Raw genomic sequence first — 20720 nt, 5'->3', positions numbered from 1 at the left:
TGACAAGAACCCCAAGGCAATGTAAAAAGGAAGTAGATGCTGAAATTTCCCCTGTGAACAGAGGAGACAGAGACAGTATTTGACACTGCATCAGGCTTCCCAGTCTCCCCTTAACCTTTGGCAGGGGGCCCTAGATACATACTGGCCTCAGTGCTGCATTTGAGGGTGGGGAGAGTTCATCCCCTCTGAAGTTGTGGTTTAGTACAATTACAGCCAAAGACGCTATTATAGTCTACTGAGGTCTCAATGCATATGAAGGTTACTGTAGATCCTCACCCCATTGCCTCACCTGGATGTTGTTGGTTTAGGCTGTGAACTCTCTGGGGCAGAGACACTGTCTCCCTGTCTGCACGCTGTTAGCATGGTATGACTACATCCCAATAACCATTGGATCTATTTGACCTGGCTGAAGAAGGAGTATTATTCCTTGCCGCTATCCAAGAGAAATACATTCAGTGAGGTGTCTGTGCTCAGCTACCCAGCTGTCATGTAACTTGGAAGGATTAGGGCCCACTGACGGAAAGCAATAAAACATGAGCCTAAAGTCGATTACATGCTTAGGTCCCATTGAAGTCAATGAAGTTCTCTGCTGAAGAGAGATGCTTTTCTCAGCCAGGCTCTAGGGCATTTAATCTGTCACCCCCCTGCCAGCGCAGGGTTGTTCCCTACAGGGTAGTGCACACCCCAGTGCCTTTCCCAGCCTAGTGTCAGCAATGGGATTCCCTTGGCAGACTCGTTCAAGGCCCCCAGATGTTCTACCTAGATCACCCTGTGCTAAGTTTTATCCCAGTTGGTTGCAACTGCTTTCCTCTGAGTCTCTCCCTAACACCCGGTCCTAGTCCTGCCCCCCAGCCACTCCTGAATTTACCATCCTCGTCTCACCCAAGTAAAGTCCCCTTGGAGAACTAGCCCTTCCTGCTCAGTTCCTGTGCTTGGTGGGCCAAACTCAGAGAGACCTCCACTGGGAGGGGCTCCACTCACAGATCTGACTGCGGACACATCTCTAATTGCCCCATGTGGGCACTGCAGGGGATTTGAACTTTCAGGGTCTGAAGCCACTGGCTAGACTCCCACTGATTTCAATAGGCTTCAGATCAGGCCCTTGCTGTGCCCTTTTTGCCCCACATGATTTCCCTTGGGTTCCAGACATGCAATTGGGTCTGAATTTGGCTCAGGCGGTAAATACATTTAAGATAATCAGCTGTAATATTTACAGCTATTCCCAAACCCAAACGTGAGTGCAGTGGCTAAGTATGGGGAATCTAAACACAATTACATCTGACTGTCCCAAGCAGATCTCAGGCACATACAGAGTGTAACAGAAACGTGTCAAGCTTCACCCTGCACACTGAGATTTTTGACAGTAACAGCACCCCCTGCATGGCCTCGCCAGGTGAAAGTCACCCCTGGGCGGAGGGCCAGCCCAGGGCTATGCACCACTGAAGTCCCAAGGACAACCTCCGTGCTATGTAAGGCTCTCCATGAATGTTCTCTGTCTGGTGAATCTGATTTGCTTTGTCCATCATACCGGAAGGCTGGCCCTCGACTCAGTTACAACCTCTTGACTTCTATGATCATATAATCTTCCATTAACCTGTCTTGGTTCCTGCCCCAGGGGGTATTTCCCAGATGGTTCGGATGCTCTTTCAGTCTAGTTACACATGTTGAGGAACACCTGTTTGCTGTCTGCTCAGAGACTTATTGTTCCTCATGGCCTATGAAACTTGTCTGCCAGCAGGGGTGCTGGACTAATTTGTGTGTAGTGAGGGTGCAGAGAGCCATTGAACCAAACCCTGTAAACCCTGTATATAATGGAGTCCATTTCAAGCCAGGGGGGTGCAGCAGCACCCCCAGCACCTATATCTGCAAGTGTCTTTCTCAGCACAGGTCTACCACTGCAGCAGCCCCTGGTATTGGTCTGGTCTCCTACGCTGCTCTGCCAAAGGGCCTGCGACACCCCCCGCTAATTCAGTCCTGAACCTCCCATGTAGCTTCACAATGCACCTCAGTGCTGAGCTGCAGCTCCCATGCTCTTCCATCCTTGGCCTGCCCCCGCACCGCTCCACCAGGGCATTCCCAGCTGTTTCAGTCCTGGGGGTCCTCCACCTCTGCCAGGCCACCTTGCCCCTCGCTGCCAGCAGCTCCCGCTGCTCCAGCCCTGCTCCCACCCCACAGTCCTGCCTCGGCCTTGTGGGACCCCCCTCCCTCTGCCCAATTTTTCAAGGTGGTGGATATTGCATGAGGGACTGGGGGAATGATGGGCTAACAGCAAAATCAGGGAGAAGAGCCAAAAGTATGGAAAAATGAACCCCCAAAGCCATGGTCAGTTACACTCACTGTTAAAAATGTGCACCCTATTGCTAGTCTGAACATTGCAAGAGCTGCACCTTTTAGCCCCCGATCCTGCAGTCAGATCTGCACAGACAGTCCCCTGTGCCCACATGGACCCTGTTGAAGACAGTGGGGTTCCACACAGGTGCCAGGGTCTGTCTGTCTGCCCGTGATTGTGGGATTGGGATCTCATTTACCACAGCAAAGAAATGGACTAGGAGACCCCATTCCAGCGAGCAAGCCACTGGGGATGTTACCTAACTAACCTCCACTTTCCAGATTCGCAAAAGAAATGCCCTGGCATTTGGAAAGCAAACCTGCAACTGCCATAACATTGCAGTGCTGTGAAGCTGGGAGACCCATTCTCAATAACCTCCATCCTTAGCTCGTTCAGTTTGAAGTAGTGTACTCTCATAGCAGAATTTATATTACATTTTACATATTTAGCCATTGCCTAATCAACCCTCCCAATGCTCCAGTGAGCAGGGTCTAGATAGTGTTTTAAGTCAGGACTGGAGCTCTTTCTAAAAGAGATGATGCTCTCACTCATACAGGGGTTATGGGCTCAATGCAGAAATGACTGGCTGAGGTTCTTGGGCCTGTCCTGTGTTCCACAGATGATCTCAGTGGTCCCTGCTGGCCTTAACAGCTGTGACTGTATGAAAACTGTGAAGGTCGGCAGCAATGCTTCAGTAACACATGTGTTGGGGTTCCAAATTCCTTTCTCAGCGAGAGCTTGGAAGCTCCCTCACTGCGGTAAACATCACCACTGATTAGCTTCAATTTATTCTGTGGTCTGACCCTCCTGAGCCAAATTAAGACCAATTGTGTGTCTGTATCCCAAGGGAAACCATGTGGGCAAAAATGGCACATGTCAGCAAGCGCCAGATCTGAAGCCCATTGAAATCAATGTCCAGTGACTTCAATGGACTTTGGTTTAATTGTCAAGATCCTGAAGCTTAAAACGCCCACGACTGCCCACATGGGGCAATTAGAGATGCGTCCGCAGTGAGATCTGTGAGTGGTGCAGCTCCCAGTGCAGGTCTCTCTGAGTCTGGCCAGCAGAGCCCAGGAACTGAACAAGAAGGGTTAGTTCTTCAAGCAGATTGTTACTTGGGTGAAGTAGGATGGTAAATTAAGGAGACTTAGGACTAGGACAGGGGGTTAGGGAGTGATTTGGAGGAAAGCAGGTGCCTCCATGTGATAACAAAGAACACAAGGTAATCTAGGTGTAACACCTGGAGGGAAAAAACCAGAAGATGAGGTTTATTAGGCTGTTGTTGTTAAAATTTTCCAAAGCTCTCAATTTCATTCCGATATGGAAGGAAAACAAATTCTGAAATCTCAGTTTTGTTTGTGAAACTGAATTTTTGTTTTCTGGTCAGGCCTAATTATTAACCCCTTTTTAGAGGGAGAAACTGAGCCAGAGAGAGAGAACATCACATTTTCCAGTACTAATGCATCTCTTTATTTCTATTAATGCCCTCTTCACTGATACCTGTATTGACTGCAAAAGTTGCCAGTCACTTTTTTTAGTGAGTGTGGAGCAAAACTAGAGAACATCCCCAAATCTCAGTGAAGCAGAAGTTCCAGGGTAAGTGGGGTTCAGTGACCTAGGGTTCTGCTGCACAGTTACAAGCAGAATTCACTGAGACATTTGAACGACATAAAAGCAGCCACATGTTCCAGAAGCAGCTTCAGGAACAAGACCGCCAAACTCTGCAGGCTCCTAAACTCATAGACTTTAAGGCCAGCAGGGACTGTCTTTATCTAGGTGCCCTGGATGATCAGTGTCAAAGCCTAGTGCTCTAATCGGACTCTCAGAGCAACCAGAATTCAGTGGAGTTACAGGCTCCAACCAAGATCAGGGCCCCACTCTGCATACACATAGTAAGAGACAGTCCCTGCCCTTAAGAGCTTACAATCAAAATGGACAATACAGAAAAAGGGTGGGTGAAACGGAAGGATCATTATTTAAAGATGGGTAGCTGAGGGCCAGGGGGATAAAGTGACTTGGCATGTTCATACAAGCAGTAGACACTCTTTGCAAACTTTGGAGCCATATTCAATGAACCAGCATCCAAACTGGGACTCAAGTAAATTCCGCATCTAAACTAAACCTTAGGGGGACACAAGCAAGAGGCACTCGCTGGGGCTGAGGTGAAATTTGGGCTAGAGAAAGAATGGTTTTGTGATTAAGGTGTTACAACTACACAATTCATAATAATTATAAGTGAATTAAAACATGTGACAACTCAAGGATCAAACAGGCAACTAGGGGAGTATTATTAGACACATTAAGAATTTCTAGTATTTCAGCTACTAACTGATAGAGAAGCATGTGATATGAGCGCACTGCCACCCAACCCCATGGGACAGAGCAACAGTTTTAATTCACATACCGCACAGGGAGGGATGGAATTGTTGGCTACAAACCCCGACCGTCCTGCCTGGATTACAAAACCATAGCTAAACAGTCAGCCAGAATGTGCAAGAAATGAGCTGAAGAAAGAATCCTGAGACTTCCTGGTCTTATCCCGCAGCAGAATCCAAGGAGACTCCAGAGCCAGCAATACTGTCCACAGTGTTCACTGCATTTTATGTGAGAGGGAAAGTATTGTGAGAGCCCCACTCAGAGGACACAGAGAACATGCGGTAATCACACAGAAGATATCTGATAGTTTGATTGCTGCGCTTGACAGAACTGCAGGACCAGTGGATGAGCAGTAAGTGGTCAGTGTGATATAACCAACCCTTGGTAACACATATGAGATAGTGTCTTACAAAATGTGACTCTCAAAATTAATTCAGATTGTGTGGAGATCTGGTCCAACAGAATTAAGACACGTAGCTCAGCCTTTCCCAGCGCAGAGGCCCCTGGACAGCTCCCCGCCTCACCACGGGTTGTTTAGCAATTGGTGCACATGATTTCAGCAATGTATTTGAAAATTTTTTCCTTTTCCCCTGACCAACCTCCCCATGTACCTGCCCCGGCAGGGTGGCCAATGGAAACATCCTGCAGATGGATGGAGAAAAGCCATCAATTCAGGGAGGACAAGAGCAGGCAGCCAATGAGGCACTAGCCCGTACAGAGGAGGCAGCGTATAAAAGGGCTTCCCCCGAGAGGGACAGGGTTGCCGACCCAGCTCTCACTGAATCCCACAGGGCACAGGATGGAGACCGGCCTGAAAGTCCTGCTGATCCTCGGGGTGGTCACAGCAGCCCCCGCGCCATCATCATCCCCTCTGCCAACACACGAGGATGCGGTTTTAGCTGCAGTTCAGATCTACAACCGGCCTATCAGCTCCTGGAAGCTGAGTCCTTGTCTACCCTACTGTTTAAAGAACAGGAGGACTTGTGGCACCTTAGAGACTAACCAAATTATTTGAGCATGAGCTTTCGTGAGCTACAGCTCACTTCATCGGATGCATGCAGTGGAAAATACAGTGGGGAGATTTATATACACAGAGAACATGAAACAATGGGTGTTACCGTACACACTGTAACAAGAGAGTGATCACTTAAGATGAGCTAATACTAGCAGGAGAGTGGGGCGGGGGGGGACCTTTTGTAGTGATAATCAAGGTGGGCCATTTCCACCAGTTCACAAGAACGTCTGAGGAACAGTGGCGGGGGGTAAACATGGGGAAATAGTTTAAGTTGACGTAAATTACATCACTCAGGGGTGTAAAAACCCACCCCCCTGAGCAACATTCCTTACATCAACTTAACACAGTATCTACACTGCGCTAGGCCAGCAGGCGACACGCTCCCGTCAGCACAGCTTCCGCCTTTCACTGAGGTGGATTAATTATGTCGACGGCAGAGCTGTTTGCCAAAAGCTGGGAACGGGCAACAGGGGATGGATCGCTTGATGATGACCTGTTCTGTTCATTCCCTCTGGGGCACCTGGCACTGGATCCTCTTGGAAGACAGGATATTGGGCTAGATGGACCTTTGGTCTGACCAGGTATGGCCATTCACCAGACCCTCCGGCTAACTTGATGCCACTGCATCAATCGCAGCAGTACGGATTTAGCATGATAGTGAAGACAAGCCACAGCCTCAGCCAGACTGGGTGAGTGACCTGGGGAATTGCTTTGTGGCCTGTGTATATTCCATGCTGCTTGAGCTCACAGGGCCAGTCAATGGGAATCGCTGCCCTGTGATGCTAGGCTCCTGAACCTACTGTCTGGTATTTGCACCCTTGCTGTTATTAGCGAGGGCTGATTTCTGGTGGTGCCCCTATGGGCCTGGTACTTTCCAAACATTCAAGGACACTTAGGGAAATAACCTGTTTTAATGAAAGTCTGGATCCCGTGAGCTGCTGAGCACCCCCTGCTTGCAATGAGGTCGATGGAAATTGAGGGTGCTCAGCCCCACACAAGGGTGCTCAGAGCCATGCATGTTCAAGCCCAAAAGGAGGACACTTGGGGCCCGATCCTGCAAACACTTTTACACACAAGTCACTTCTGCAAGACAGGAACCTACATATGAAAATTACCGTGAGGCAATAAGACCTGGAATCCCAAGAACTCACTTGGACCATGTCACTTTTCAAACCAGAATTGCACTTTCAGGAATTAAAACACGTGCAGAAACACTGAGCGACTGGACTTTCCAAAAGAACAGCAGGAGATGGGGGAGGAATTGCAAGATACTCATTATTTGTTCAAAACATCGTGCTGAAGACACATTGGCCAGACCTCTACTGGTGCAAATCAGCCCCATTTAAGACAATGGAGCTACACCAGATCTAGCGCACAGCATATGAAGTTACATTCCTGGATTAATGTTTGAACTGCATTTGAAATATGCAAGGCCCTAGTCAACAGCTGAGAATGATTATTAACTTTTTACTTCAGTGGACAAGAACAAGTCAATGTTGCATTCTGATAGACTGGAATCTCTTTGAGGCAAGGGCCTTGCCTGCGTATGTGTGTGACAAGCGCCCAGCACAATGCGGCTCTGACGCCAATCTAAGCCTCTAGGCGATACTGTAACATAAAAGAAAAATATTTACAAGCCCAAAGTGGAGCCTGGTGCCTTGTCGATCACCATAAATGTTTATTTTGTTCTTTCATTGAATGTCTTCTTAGGACGTGTCTTCAAAAACTATCCAATCGCTGAAATTCACTGTTAAAGAGACAGTGTGCCCGGTGTCAGAGAAATGTGACATCAACCAGTGTGAATTCAAAGAAGATGCGGTAAGGATCACTTGCTTCACTGAGACATCTCCATCTGCTCTTCTGTCTCACTGATCACACAGCTGCATCTTGATAATAGTATTGCTCAGATCCCCAGGTCTCACAGAAAATGTCTGTTTCCAGCAGAGACATAAAGGAAGGAATGGGGCTATGGGACAGTGCCTTTTCTGCAGCAGCCTGCTTACTGATCCTTACGTCAATGTCACAGACAACATACATCCATTCATCCAACCCCCAATTATAGGACTGGATGGCTTTTAATCTCTGGTTTGCTGTTGTCAGCTGGGGCACCGTTCTACCGGGGAACCCTCACTGAAGTCAAAAGGTGAAGGGGATGCAGCTCGTGTCTAATATTATTTGTGGTACACTAGCACTTTGACATCCCTAATGAGATCAGGGCCCCATGGTGTCAGGTGCTGCCCAGACTCAGACAGTCCCTGCCCCAAAGTGTTCACAATCTAAATAGACCAGACAGAGAAAGGCTGGCCGAGAGGGAGTGCTCTTATCCCCGTCTCACTGGTGGGTGATGTGACTCACTCAAGATCACGCACCAGGTCAGCAGCAGAGTGGAGAATTTAACCCAAGTTTCCCTAATCTCAGCCCAGCGCTGTAACTGCAAGACCCTGCTTCTAGGTCCATAAGCATGCTCTGCCCTAACAGCAATCCAGCCTCGCCTGGCTCAACTGAGTGTAGATTTTGACTCATTCTCTCCATGTCTATGTCTACATTTACCCATACACTTTTTTCTGTGGGCCCCTCTCCCTCATCTGCAGTACACAAGGAATCCCACAGATCGCACAGTGAAAGCTCACAAAGTAAGGTGCTATTGAACATGAGCCAGGGTTACATAGATTGTGAGCTCCTCGGGGCAGGGCCCATCCTTCTGGTCTCTGTACAGCGCCTTGCACAACGGGGTCCTGGTCCACTGTGATGTCCAAACCAGGCACATAGTTGAGCCTCCCAACCTCCTGCTGAACTTGTGACCAACCCACCCTGGGAAGCAGGTCTCCACACGCGAGTAGCCTGAGCGTTATCACTCCCTGACAGGCAGATGCTGAGGTCTCTTTTCTCTCCCTTGCAGCTGGTCAAAGACTGCTCTGGATTCTTCTCCACTGAACAGGACCCTGCTTCCGTCATTATCAAATGCGAGGAGGTGTCTAAGGAGGTGGGTAACCGAGACGGCCTCCTCTCTGCTCACAGCTGGGCTGAGGCAGGGCTAAGGGTTTCCCTCGCTGAGATCCTGGCCAGGTATTTCACACTGCACAAGTGTTCCCAGAACAAGTGTCCAGCTCCACCTGCCGGCAGTGAGCTGGCAAAGGCCGCCTGCCCCACAGGCCTGGAGGTGGAACCCTGCAGCTGCCAGCAGAACCGCAGGGAGCAAATTTTAATGTCACTGGGATACATAAGAAACCTAAAGCTCCAGACGGTGCCTGGGAGCGGGGCAAGGGCAGGGGGCTCTGGGGAGGATCCTCACCACCTGCCTTTGTCTGGCAGCGACATTTACAAATGCTGTATGATGCAGACACTGAATGGCCCCTGGTCCCACACACAAGACAAAAGGCCCCAGCATGGCCCTTCCTTCTTACCCTAGAGCAGGGACCTGCCCTAACACATGGGCCCAGGTGGGTGTGTGGAGTAGAGACAGCAAAGGGGGAGGGAATAGGAGTTGTTTATAATCATAGATCCTGCACCTTCAATGGCACGGCCCTATCACACTGTCCCTCCAGCAGGCAAGCGCCTGCCCCTTCCTGAGCCACAGAGCCATGTCACCCTCTGTCCAAGAGCTCACTGGCAACACTCACTCCTGAAGGCTACACTTCTCCCCCAGTAGCCACCTCGGCCTGCAGTGACACTGGTCAGATGCTCTCTGTTGCTCTGGAGAGGCCATGTGCTCCAGGGGAGCGGGCACTGGGCTGGGACTCAGGAGCCCAGGGCGCTACTCTTTGCTCTGCCACTGAACAGCTGTGGGACCTCAGGCATGTCACGCTGTTACCGCCCCACCCTTTGCCCCCATTTATCTTGAGTGTAAGCCCCTTGGGGCAGAGATGGTCTCCCAGTGTGTGTGTGTGTACAGTAACACCTGCAGCCCTGATCAAAGGTGGGGCCTCTAGTCATTGCTCACCAACAATATACAAAAGAGAACAAACTAACATTCCCTGAGCTGCGGGAGCCAGTTTCAGTCTGCGTGGAGATGCTAACCCTGACCTCTTTCCCCTCTAGCCTAATGTCGCCTCACAGGGCTGCTGAGGAAATGTTGGTAGGTTTATTCGTCAAAATGCCTGGAACCTTATTCACGTCGGTCTTGCCCTTACTAGCTAGGAAGATCCAGAAAGAGAGGAGATGAAAGCGAGCTGATGCTGCCAGACCCAGCTGTGGCTCCATTTCTCCTCCACTGGAAGCACCATCGGAAGCCAGGCTCATAACAATCTCAACAGCTTCCGAGTGTCTGCTTCTGTCCGCCGCTTAGCACCTATTTCAGTGCTGCTCTACGGGGCTCCTCTGCATAATAAACTGCCATGCTGCAAACCTATACTGTTGTCCTCTTCTCCCATATTGTAGGAGGAGATTAGGGACATGAACCAGAGTGAGTCACCAGACTGTGCAACAGGCCAATGAAAGACCCCGACTAAGAGTCACACGCCACCCTCATTAAAGAGACCCAACCCCTGCCCTATTGCAACAGAGATCCAAACACTAAGGCCCAACTTGTTAAAAGTGACAAGAGATTTTGGGTGCCCAACACAGACGGCCTCAAAGAGGCCTGGTTTTCAGAAAGTGCTGAGCCCCCACCCTCTGAAAACGAGGCCCCTTCAATATCTCTCTCATTGGGCATCCAAATTTTGAGCCATCCAAAACCAACAGTCACTTGGGAAAACTTAGGGCCCATGGCATGTAATGCTTTCATAGAATCATAGAATATCAGGGTTGGAAGGGACCTCAGGAGGTATCTAGTCCAACCCCCTGGTCAAAGCAGAAACAATCCCCAACTAAATCATCCCAGTCAGGGCTTTGTCAAGCCTGACTGTAGACTGGGACTTTCATTTATCCACCACATGGCACCAATTGGCCTCAGGTGCAGTAAAGGGAATGGGTGTAACTAGCACACACAAGCCCTGGCTTCAGTCACTGAGGATCTTAACTGGGTTAACAGTCACATCCATCATGGACTCACTCAGTCTCCCTGATTTACTGCAGGTTCCAGCCAGAAAGTGGGTAACACCTTCTGCCCTGTTGGTTCGATGACCCAGGTAACCCCATAACCCCCAAAGAAATCACTCCCTGAGGGTTTAGTACACTCCAGCAAGGAGGGACTGACTGCATCCCATGTTAAAGGCTTGATGGTCACAGGTCCCTTTGCAGACTTGGGGTGAAATTTCCCCTAAAGAACAAGCTGGGGCTGCCCCAAGGTTTCTCCCAACCAGACACACCAGTAGAGTTCAGGCTCCTCGCACAGCTTTCAGTGAGGTGTTGATAACGAGAGTAGACCCCACAGCTCCCTTCCCACCTCCCAGTGCAGAAACCAAAAGGGACCAAATCCCACAGCAGGGTCATTAAGGGTACAATTCCACCAGACTAAAAACCCTCGAGCTGTTTGGCCTGACAACAAACCTGATTCTGCCGCCCTTATGCTCCAGCCTTAAAACGCTATGAATTTGGAGTCATGAGGGACAGAAAGTCTAGTGAGAGGCCAATATGGCTGTATCAGGAGCTCTCTAGGGACCTGAAAATCATAAAGTGGAATCATGGACAAATTGCTACGGATGAGTAGAAAAGAACAACCCAACAACCCAAGGAGAAAACCAGGAAGGCTAAGACACAAAATAAGTTACACCTAGCAAGGGACATACAAAGCAATAAGAAGAGGTTCTATAAATACATGAGGAGCAAGGGTAAAATGAAGGAAAGTGCAGGTCTGCTACGTAAGAGGGAAGGAGAGCTAATAACCGAAGACATCAAGAAGGCAGAAGAGTTTGATGCCTATTTTACTTCAGTCTTCAATAAAGGAGTTGATTGTGACCAGATGCTAAACAAGAGGGGGGAAGGAACACAAGCCAGAATAGGGAAAACAGATTAAAGAATATTTAAATGTTAGATGTTTTCAAGTTGGCAAGGCTGGATGCCATTCACCCTAGGGTACCTGAGGAACTAGCTGAAGCAGTCTTTGAACCCGTAGCAATGATCTTCCAGAACTCATGGAGGATGGGTGGGGTCCCAGAGGACTACAGAAGGGAAAACATGGTCCAGCACCTCTCTAAAAAAGGTAACAAAGAGGATCTGAGGAATTACAGACCGATCAGCCCAACTTCGATACCTGGAAAGTTATTGAAACATTAATAAACCATTCTTTTTGTAAATTCCTAAAGTATAACAGAATAATAAGTAGTAGACAAAATGGATTGGTCAAGAACAAATCATGCCAAATCAGCTTAATTTCTTTCTTTGTCAGGTTTCAGGCCCAGGGCGTGGAGTGAAGCAGTAGATGTGCTATATCTTGGTTTTAGTAAAGCATTTGACACAGTCCCACATGACATTTGCATAAGCAAATGAGAGGAATGTGGTCTAGATGAAATACTATAAAGTGGGTGCAACACTGGTTGAAAATATAGTAATGAATGTTCACTGTCAAACTGGGAGGGTGTATTTAGTGAGGTTGTCCAGGGATCTGTCCTGGGTCTGGTACTATTCAATATTTTCACTCATGATGTGGATAATGGAGTGGAGAGTACGCTTATAAAATCTGCAGATGACACCAAGCTGAGAGGGGTTGCAAGCACTGGAGGACAGGATAAAAATTCAAAATCACCTTGATCAATTGGAGAATTTGCAGTAAGTATTATTTAGATTAGATATTAGGAAATACTTTCCAACTATAAGGATAGTTAAGCTCTGGAATAGTTTCAGCATTAACTGCTCTCTGACACCCTCTGCTCTGCCGTGGTTCCTGGGCAGCCACAATTTAAGCACACACTAAACATTCCAGGAAGCACCCACCAACCTCATGGGGTCCCTACCGGGCCAAAGTCTTTCTAACACTTCTGCGAAGGTTGGGGTCCCCCTTGGACAGAAGGCCCTGTCCGTTTGCTGGATCAGAATCCGTGTCCGTTTAAACTCAGCCTTTTATACCAAAAGCCCGTTCTCTGATTGTCTCTGGAAACCCCAGTTTTGAACCAATCTATTGAAACCTCTCCCGAGGCAGATCCCTTTCTAGAATGGTTCAGTTTTAGTGATTCTCCTGAATCACCCCCTCCCCTGATGTTTGTAGTTCTGGGAGGAGGTCTGGTATCCCTCCCCCAGGGAGTAGGACACAAACACCGAAGCCATTCCTAGGTTTAACGCATTGGTCCCCAAAGATCCTGCAGGGGGTTGCAGTAGCTGTCACACCCAGTTCTTCTCCCTCAGCTCAGGGTCTGCTGCCGAGGAGTGAATGTGGTGGCTGCCGTGGCCACTGTGACCCACCAACAGGATCATGCCACCTCTCCCCAGCCAGTGCTGGGAAGGGCCATCATGTCGCCCCACTAGGACACCCCTGATTGTTACTCTGACCTTGGAGGATTTGTTGTTTGTGCACATGGGTTTTCTCGAAAGCTGTTGCTTCCTTTTGCAGGAAATACCTGTTGGCAAACGTGCCAGGGCAAGCAGAGATGGGAACTCAAATCAGCTGGGATCGTGGGGTTAGGCTGTACACCCCACGTTCAGAAGAGTTTACGGCTTTCAGTGTCCTGAGGTCAACAGCCCTTCTGGCTCCCTGTCAGGAATACTCACCGTCAGGTAGATATCTCACTGTACCCACTCAGCTAGCGATCCTCCTGGGACAAATGTACCTGCATCACTAGGCACCCAGGATATAATCAATGGAAACCTCACCTGATGTAAATAAGCACAACTCCATTAAACTCAGTAGATCAAGAGGCACTTTTACCAGCAGGGAATTTATCCCCTAGGTAGGGTATGATTTTTTCCCATTGTTCGTGAAGGAATGTCTGCCTTGGGAGACTGTGTGTACAGAAAGAACTGGAGTACTTGTGGCACCTTAGAGACTAACAAATTTATTTGAGCGTAAGCTTTCATGAGCTACAGCTCACTTCATCGGATGCATGCAGTGGAAAATACAGGAGGGAGATTTTATATACACAGAGAACATGAAACAATGGGTGTTACCATACACACTGTAACGAGAGTGATCAGGTGAGGTGAGCTATTACCAGCAGGAAAGAAAAAAAAACCTTTTGTAGTGATAATCAAGGGGGGGCATTTCCAGCAGTTGACAAGAACGTCTGAGGAACAGTAGGGGGGAAAAGTAAACACGGGGAAATAGTTTTACTTTGGGTAATGACCTATCCACTCCCAGTCTTTGTTCAAGCCTAATTTAATGGTGTCCAGTTTGCAAATTAATTCCAATTCAGCAGTCTCTCGTTGGAGTCTGTTTCTGAAGTTCTTTTCTTGAAGAATTGCCACTTTTAGGTCTGTAATCGAGTGACCAAAGAGATTGAAGTAAACATTCATAAACAAGTACTCCTTTTCTTTTTTCTCATTATAGTGTGTTTGGTAACACCCATTGTTTCATGTTCTCTGTGTATATAAAATCTCCCTTCTCTATTTTCCACTGCATGCATCTGATGAAGTGAGCTGTAGCTCATGAAAGTTTATGCTCAAATAAATTTGTTAGTCTCTAAGGTGCCACAAGTCCTCCTTTTCTTTTTGCAGATTCAGACTAACATGGCTGCTACTCTGAAACCTGTGTGTACAGTGTGTGTGTGTGTGTTGGGAGGGGTGGGGACAAGACTGACGACTATGAGCATACATTTGAGACTGCTAGACACACTTCGGTGCAACACTTGCGTGTCTTTATATGACTAAACTCCTCACTGAGTTTGACATGTGAGAGGCACTGGGACCAAGGGGATTTGGAATTTTCATGCAAAATGTCATCTGATGGACAGAGAGGGGCAAGAAGTCTCGTCCAAGTGATAGACGCTGCAGAGAAGAAGGTTCTTGTGCTAACAATGATGCGATTGTAAGGAGGGGCAGAGATGAGGGAGCTTCCAAGCTCCCACTGAGAAAGGAATTTGGAACCCCATCACATGTGTAACTGAAGCATTGCTGCCGACTTTCATACAGCCATAGTGAAGGCCAGCAAGGCCATTGTGGTCCGACCTGCTGCAGAACACAGAACAGGCCAAAGAACCACAGCCAGTCATTTCTGCATCAAGCCTGTAACTTCCATTTCTGCGAGAGCATCTCTTTTGAAAGGAAATCGAATCCTGACGGAAAGCCTGCAAGTGATGGAGAATCCAGCATATCCCCAGATAAGTGGTTCCCGTTGTCAATTATCTTCACTATTTAAAAATGCACCATATTTCTAGTCTGAACATTGCAAGAGCTCCAACTTTTAGGCCCCAAATCTGCAGTCATCCCAAAGGACAGACCTCTGTGCCCACATGGACCCCATGGAAATCATCGGGTGCCACACGGGTGCCAGGGTCTGTCTGTCTGCACAATACTGGGGAATTGGGGTTTTATTTAGCACAGCAAAGACATGGACTGGAAACCCTATTCCAGTGAGCAAACTGCTGGGAGTGTTACCCAACTAACTTCTATTTCCTGCATTCACAAAGAAATACCATAGCATTTGGGAAGCAAACCTGCAACTGACATAATGTCACAGTGCTATATAGATTCACAGAATATCAGGGTTGGAAGGGACCTCAGGAGATCATCTAGTCCAGTGGTCCCCAACGCAGTCCCTGCGTGTGCCATGGGGCCTGTCAGGGCATTTTTGTGCACCCGCAGGGCACCCCGCTGCTGAAATGCTGCCGAGAAGCATTGCTGTTTCTCAGCGGCATTTCGGAGGCGACGCTTCGTGCCGCTTCTTGGTGGCATTTTGGCAGCAGGGTAGCTGGCAGCTGTGGGGGACCACTGATCTAGTCCAACCCCCTGCTTAAAGCAGGACCAATCCCCAATTAAATCATCCAACCAATTTTTGCCCCATAACCCTAAACAGCCCCCTCAAGGATTGAACTCACAATGCTGGGTTTAGCAGGCCAATGCTCAAACCACTGAGCTACCCCTCCCCCCATTCTAAATAACCTCAGTCCTTAGCTCTTTCAGGTCGAAGTACTTTGCTCTAATAGCAGAATGTATATTCCATTTTACGTACTCGGACATTGTCTAATTAACCCTCCCAACACTCCTGAGACCCAGGTCTAGAAAAATATTATAATCTCCATTTCAGGGAGTTCCAGGCACAGAAATGCCATTTATCTTTGTCTCCTCTAACGAAAGCATAACCCAAGAAAGGAAAGGCGCTTTAGTTCTCTGTAAGGTAAATCACAGACTGTCCAACACAAGAGGACACAACACACATGTGTAAAGTCACTATGGGTGTGTACTATTCTGAGATATCTGTATTGTGTGTGTGACGGACAAAGCGTATTTGAAAACTCTGAAGAGCCATTTCTAGGGGAAAATTCATGGCAAAATTGCTTATTATCAGTGATTTGCATCACAGCAGCCCCCATTCAGTGCCGGTATCAGAGTCCCATTGCGCCAAGCACTGTCCCCAGGAATGAAGCCTGGACTTGGCTGGTAGCCAGCATCGATGTGAGCAGCCTTTAAGGCCAGCCTGCACTGGGATGGCCCCATGGTCCCCTTTAAACCAACCTGTCTTAAAAGCACTTCATGCAAACTAGGGGTCTCTCATTAGCTGAAGGCTTCAGGAGGACACACAAAGCTCTATGGAAACAAGTGGGGATTCCTGAAATCTGAGGCTTCGGTCTCTGTGCTCCAGATCCTCCAAACTTTGGAAACAGAGTTCAAGGCCTGTAGGGGCAGCTCCCTCGCTCTTCCAGGGAAGAGAGCTGGGGAACTGTGGAGGAGCCTGCTGCTTGGCACCATTGTGGGGACCGTATGAGCAGTGAGGATTGTATCGGCACCAATGCTGGCTGGCCCTGGAGGGAGGGGCTGGATTCCAGGATCTGGGGAGTGGGGACACAGGGAAGATGCACTGGCTGGCAATGTAAAAGGCAGCTGCCCTCCAGATCTGTCGGACTGAGGATACAGGGAAGATATGCCAGAGAGATCTGGAGAAAGAGGCTTCTTGAGGGACCTGGACAGCCAGGAGGGATAAATGCTGGTCAGTTTCCCAAGGCCAGGTTGTGCTGCAAAGGGAGGAGTCTGTGCTCCACAGGACAAACCAAGATTTCAATTAAGCAGGAGTCTTGTGATAAACAGGGGTCAGTGATCCAGTTTGTGCTGGAGAGCAGCAAGGAGGAAGCAGGGAGACATCTGACAGGTACAAAAGTAACATCTTGTTACAGACGCACCTGCAAGAAGGAGACTGCAAATGTTTGTGTAACAAACACACCCCCTGGGTGTGGTGTTCTGTCCCATCTAGTGGCACCCAGGAGGTGCGTGGGTTACATTTGCAGGCCCCTTGGCTGAGCACTGCTAAACCTTAGGGCTGCAACAGGGCTACAGTGGGACTCTCAGAGCAACCACTATTCAACAGAGCGCCAGAAACTGAAGACTGGTGACTGAATTCTTCACCGCCATGCACCTCAGTCTTATTTCATAGGACACTAGCACCTGCACATACCAACCAAGGTCTGTTATGCTAAGCGCTGTACGCAGACATAGGACAGGAGAGTCCTTGCCCTTATGAGCATTCAATCTAAACAGGCCACACGGACGAAGAGTGGGAGAAAGAAAGGATCGCTATTCACAGATGGGGAGCTGAGGCCCATCGAGATAAAGTCACTTGCCAAAAGTCACACATGGAGTTGACAGACTTGGTAAACTATTGGCCAGATTCAATCATCAACATCTAAACTTTGAATCAAATACAATTCTGCATTTAACCTAAACCCCAGAAGGGCTCATGCAAGAAGCACTCCTTAGGCTGAGGGGGAAAATTCGGCGGGGCAAAACATGATTTTGTGATTAAGGTGTTACAATAATAAATAATAATAATAAGTAATAAGACTCAAGGATCAGTCAAGTTAATAGGGGAGTATTATAAGACACATCAAGCATTTCTAGCATTTCAGCAACTGACTGATAGAGAAGTAAGTGGTACGAGCGCACTGCCACCCAACCCCACGTGGCACAGCACCAGGTTTAATTCACATAAGAACAGAAGAATGGCCATACTGGGTCAGACCAAAGGTCCATCCAGCCTAGTATCCAGCCCAGTATCCTGTCTACCAACAGAGGCCCATGCTAGCTGCCCCAGAGGGAGTGAACCTAACAGGTAATGATCTAGTGATCTCTCTCCTGCCATCCATCTCCACCCTCTGACAGACAGCGGCTAGGGACACCATTCCTTACACATCCTGACTAATAGCCATTAATGGATTTATCCATGAATTTATCCAGTTCTCCTTTAAAACCTGTGTGATGGGGCGGACTGGCCCCGCACTGGGAATGAGAGGGTCAACCCTTCCCTGCTGGCAGAGGAAGCCACGCACCTGAGCCTCTGCTGGGCATCCTCCAACAGAGAGTCAAGTATAAAAGCCTGCAGAGCTGCTCAGTCAGGGCTGGCGGCTGAGGAAGGAAGACACCCAGCGGAGGCTCCAGCCCAGGAGCAGTGGCGACTCGTACAGGAGGGAGCCGAGGGGCCAGGAAGTGTGACCAGAGACTGGCAGCTGTGGGAACCCCAGGGAGTCCCAGGGGCTGAGGAATCTGAAGACCCTGATGCCACAGGGACTGCTACATCAGGAGAACTGGTTGGAAGTGACCCAGGAAAGGGAAGGGAGTGGTATCTCCCACCACTCTGAGGGCAGTGTGTTGCGGTAGAATTCCCCGCTGACCGGGGGAGGATCACGCCGTCAATGACAGGGCCCTGGGTTGGAGCCCAGTGAAGGCGGGTGGGCCCAGGCTCCCCTACCGGAGGTCTCTAAGCCCCCCTGCCTTTTTTTGTGATGACATAATTCACCAACCCCTCTCTAGCCTCAAAGGAGATAGATGAACTCCGGCTGCTGGGCTGCACTATCCTACAAGGGGAAGGGGACTGAGAGGGACTCTGGCCCTCAGGCCACACAGCTTTTGGAGCGCACTATAGAGACTCCGGCCACTAGGCCATGCTATCCCACCAAAGGAAGAGAAATTTTGGGAGACTCTGGCGATTGGGCCACACTGCTTTGGGAGCACACTATAGGGACTCCAGCCACTAGGCCGCGCTATCTCACCAGGGGAAGAAGATTTAGAGGGACTCTGGCCATTGGGCCATACAGCCCTGACTACCAGGGAGGTTGTAGAACTGGCGTAGAAGCCGGGAGGTGGGGTTAACCTTGCCCCCCCCAGAATCAAAGAGGCAGACGAGGTACAAAACCCGCCACATCCTGCTATAGTCCTAGCCTTCACAACCTCCTCAGGCAAGGAGTTCCACAGGTTGACTGTGCGTTGAGTGAAGAAGAACTTCCTTTTATTTGTTTTAAACCTGCTACCCATTAATGTCATTTGGTGACCCCTAGTTCTTATATTATGGGAACAAGTAAATAACTTTCCTTATTCACTTTCTGCACATCACTCATGATTTTATAGACCTCTATCATAGCCCCCCTTAGTCTCCTCTTTTCCAAGATGAAAAGTCCTAGCCTCTTTAATCTCTCCTCATATGGGACCCGTTCCAACCCCCTAATCATTTTAGTTGCCCTTCTCTGAACCTATTCTAATGCCAGTATATCTTTTTTGAGATGAGGAGACCACATCTGCATGCAGTATTCAAGATGTGGGCGTACCATGGATTTATATAAGGGCAATAAGATATTCTCCATCTTATTCTCTATCCCTTTTTAGTGATTCCTAACATCCCGGTTGCTTTTTTGACTGCCGCTGCACACTGCGTGGACATCTTCAGAGAACTATCCACGATGACTCCAAGATCTCTTTCCTGATTATTTGTAGCTAAATTAGCCCCCATCATATTGTATGTATAGTTGAGGTTATCTTTTCCAATGTGCATTACTTTACATTTATCCACATTAAATTTAATTTGCCATTTTGTTGCCCAATAACTTAGTTCACATACCGCACAGGGAGGGATGGAATTGTCAGTTACAAACCCCGTCCGTCCTGCCTGGATTACCAAACTGTAGCTAAACGGTAAGCCAGAATGTGCAAGAAATGAGCTGAAGAAAGAATCCTGAGACTTCCTGGTCTTATCCCGCAGCAGAATCCTGATGAAGGGGACTTCACAGCCAGGAATACCGTCCACACTGTTTTCTGTATTTTGTGTAGGAGGGAAAGTATTGTGAGAGCCCCACTCAGAGGACACAGAGAACATGCTCTAATCACATAAAAAGAAGTCTGACAGTTTGATTGCTGTGCTTGACAGAACTGCAGGACCAGTGGATAAAGAGGAAGTGATTGATGGGATATAACTGGCTCTTGGTAACACGTTTGAAACAGTCTCTCATGAAATCTGATTCTCAAAATTAATTGAAATTGGCTTCGGTAGGGACACAGCCACGTGCACTGAAAATTGGCCAAGGTAAATACAGAATAAGGAAAAAGCGGTAGCAGCCTACAAAAGAGTTATCCCAAAGAGAGGGGGATCCATTTGGAAAGGGGGCTAGGGGTATGACTAGGAGCAATGGGATAACATTAAGAAGGAATGGGTTTGGATGACTCATAGGAAGACTTCATGATGGTGAGATGTCTCCAGCTTTGGAACAGGGGCCTCCTATTAGACATGGGGCAGCCCCATTGCTAGGGATACAAAAGAGCAGGTTGGCCAGTCAGGAGCAGTCTGGTGTGTGGTTATCCATTGCTGATGCACCTTACAGTCCCCTTGGATTTAGTGGTGGCACCATCAAAAACAACGACCTGGGCCTACTGACTGGCTCTAAGGGAATGCTTGTTGTGTGATTTCCGGACTGAGAGCTGACAGGTAAAGCTCTGGTTGTCTGGACTTTAGGGGAGAGGTGTTTTCTTGATATAAGTCAGCACAGATAGAGCAATGGCAACTTATAGCAGCTGAGGTTCTGGCCCAACAGATCCTCAGCTGGTATAAGTTACCCTAGCTCCATTGGCTTTCATGGATCTACACTGACTCACACCAAGAGAGGTACAGGTATCTTGGCCTTTCCCAGTGCAGAGGCCCCTGGCCACCCCCCCGCTATGGGTTGTTTACCATTGGTGCACACGATTTCAGCAATTTATTTGAAAAATTCCTCCTTTTCT

General features: G+C 48.5%; 1 long non-coding RNA gene across 1 annotated transcript in view; it reads right to left on the bottom strand.

Moving 5' to 3' along the window:
• Positions 1 to 20720, bottom strand: part of LOC122464793 — a 62253-nt gene that overhangs the window by 10832 nt on the left and 30701 nt on the right. The window lies entirely within an intron of this gene.

The sequence above is a fragment of the Chelonia mydas genome, chromosome 2, assembly GCF_015237465.2.
Source record: "Chelonia mydas isolate rCheMyd1 chromosome 2, rCheMyd1.pri.v2, whole genome shotgun sequence".
In the NCBI taxonomy this organism is placed as follows: domain Eukaryota; kingdom Metazoa; phylum Chordata; order Testudines; family Cheloniidae; genus Chelonia; species Chelonia mydas.
The sequence above is the reverse complement of the archived record's forward strand: the minus strand, read 5'-3'. Positions and strand labels throughout refer to the sequence as shown.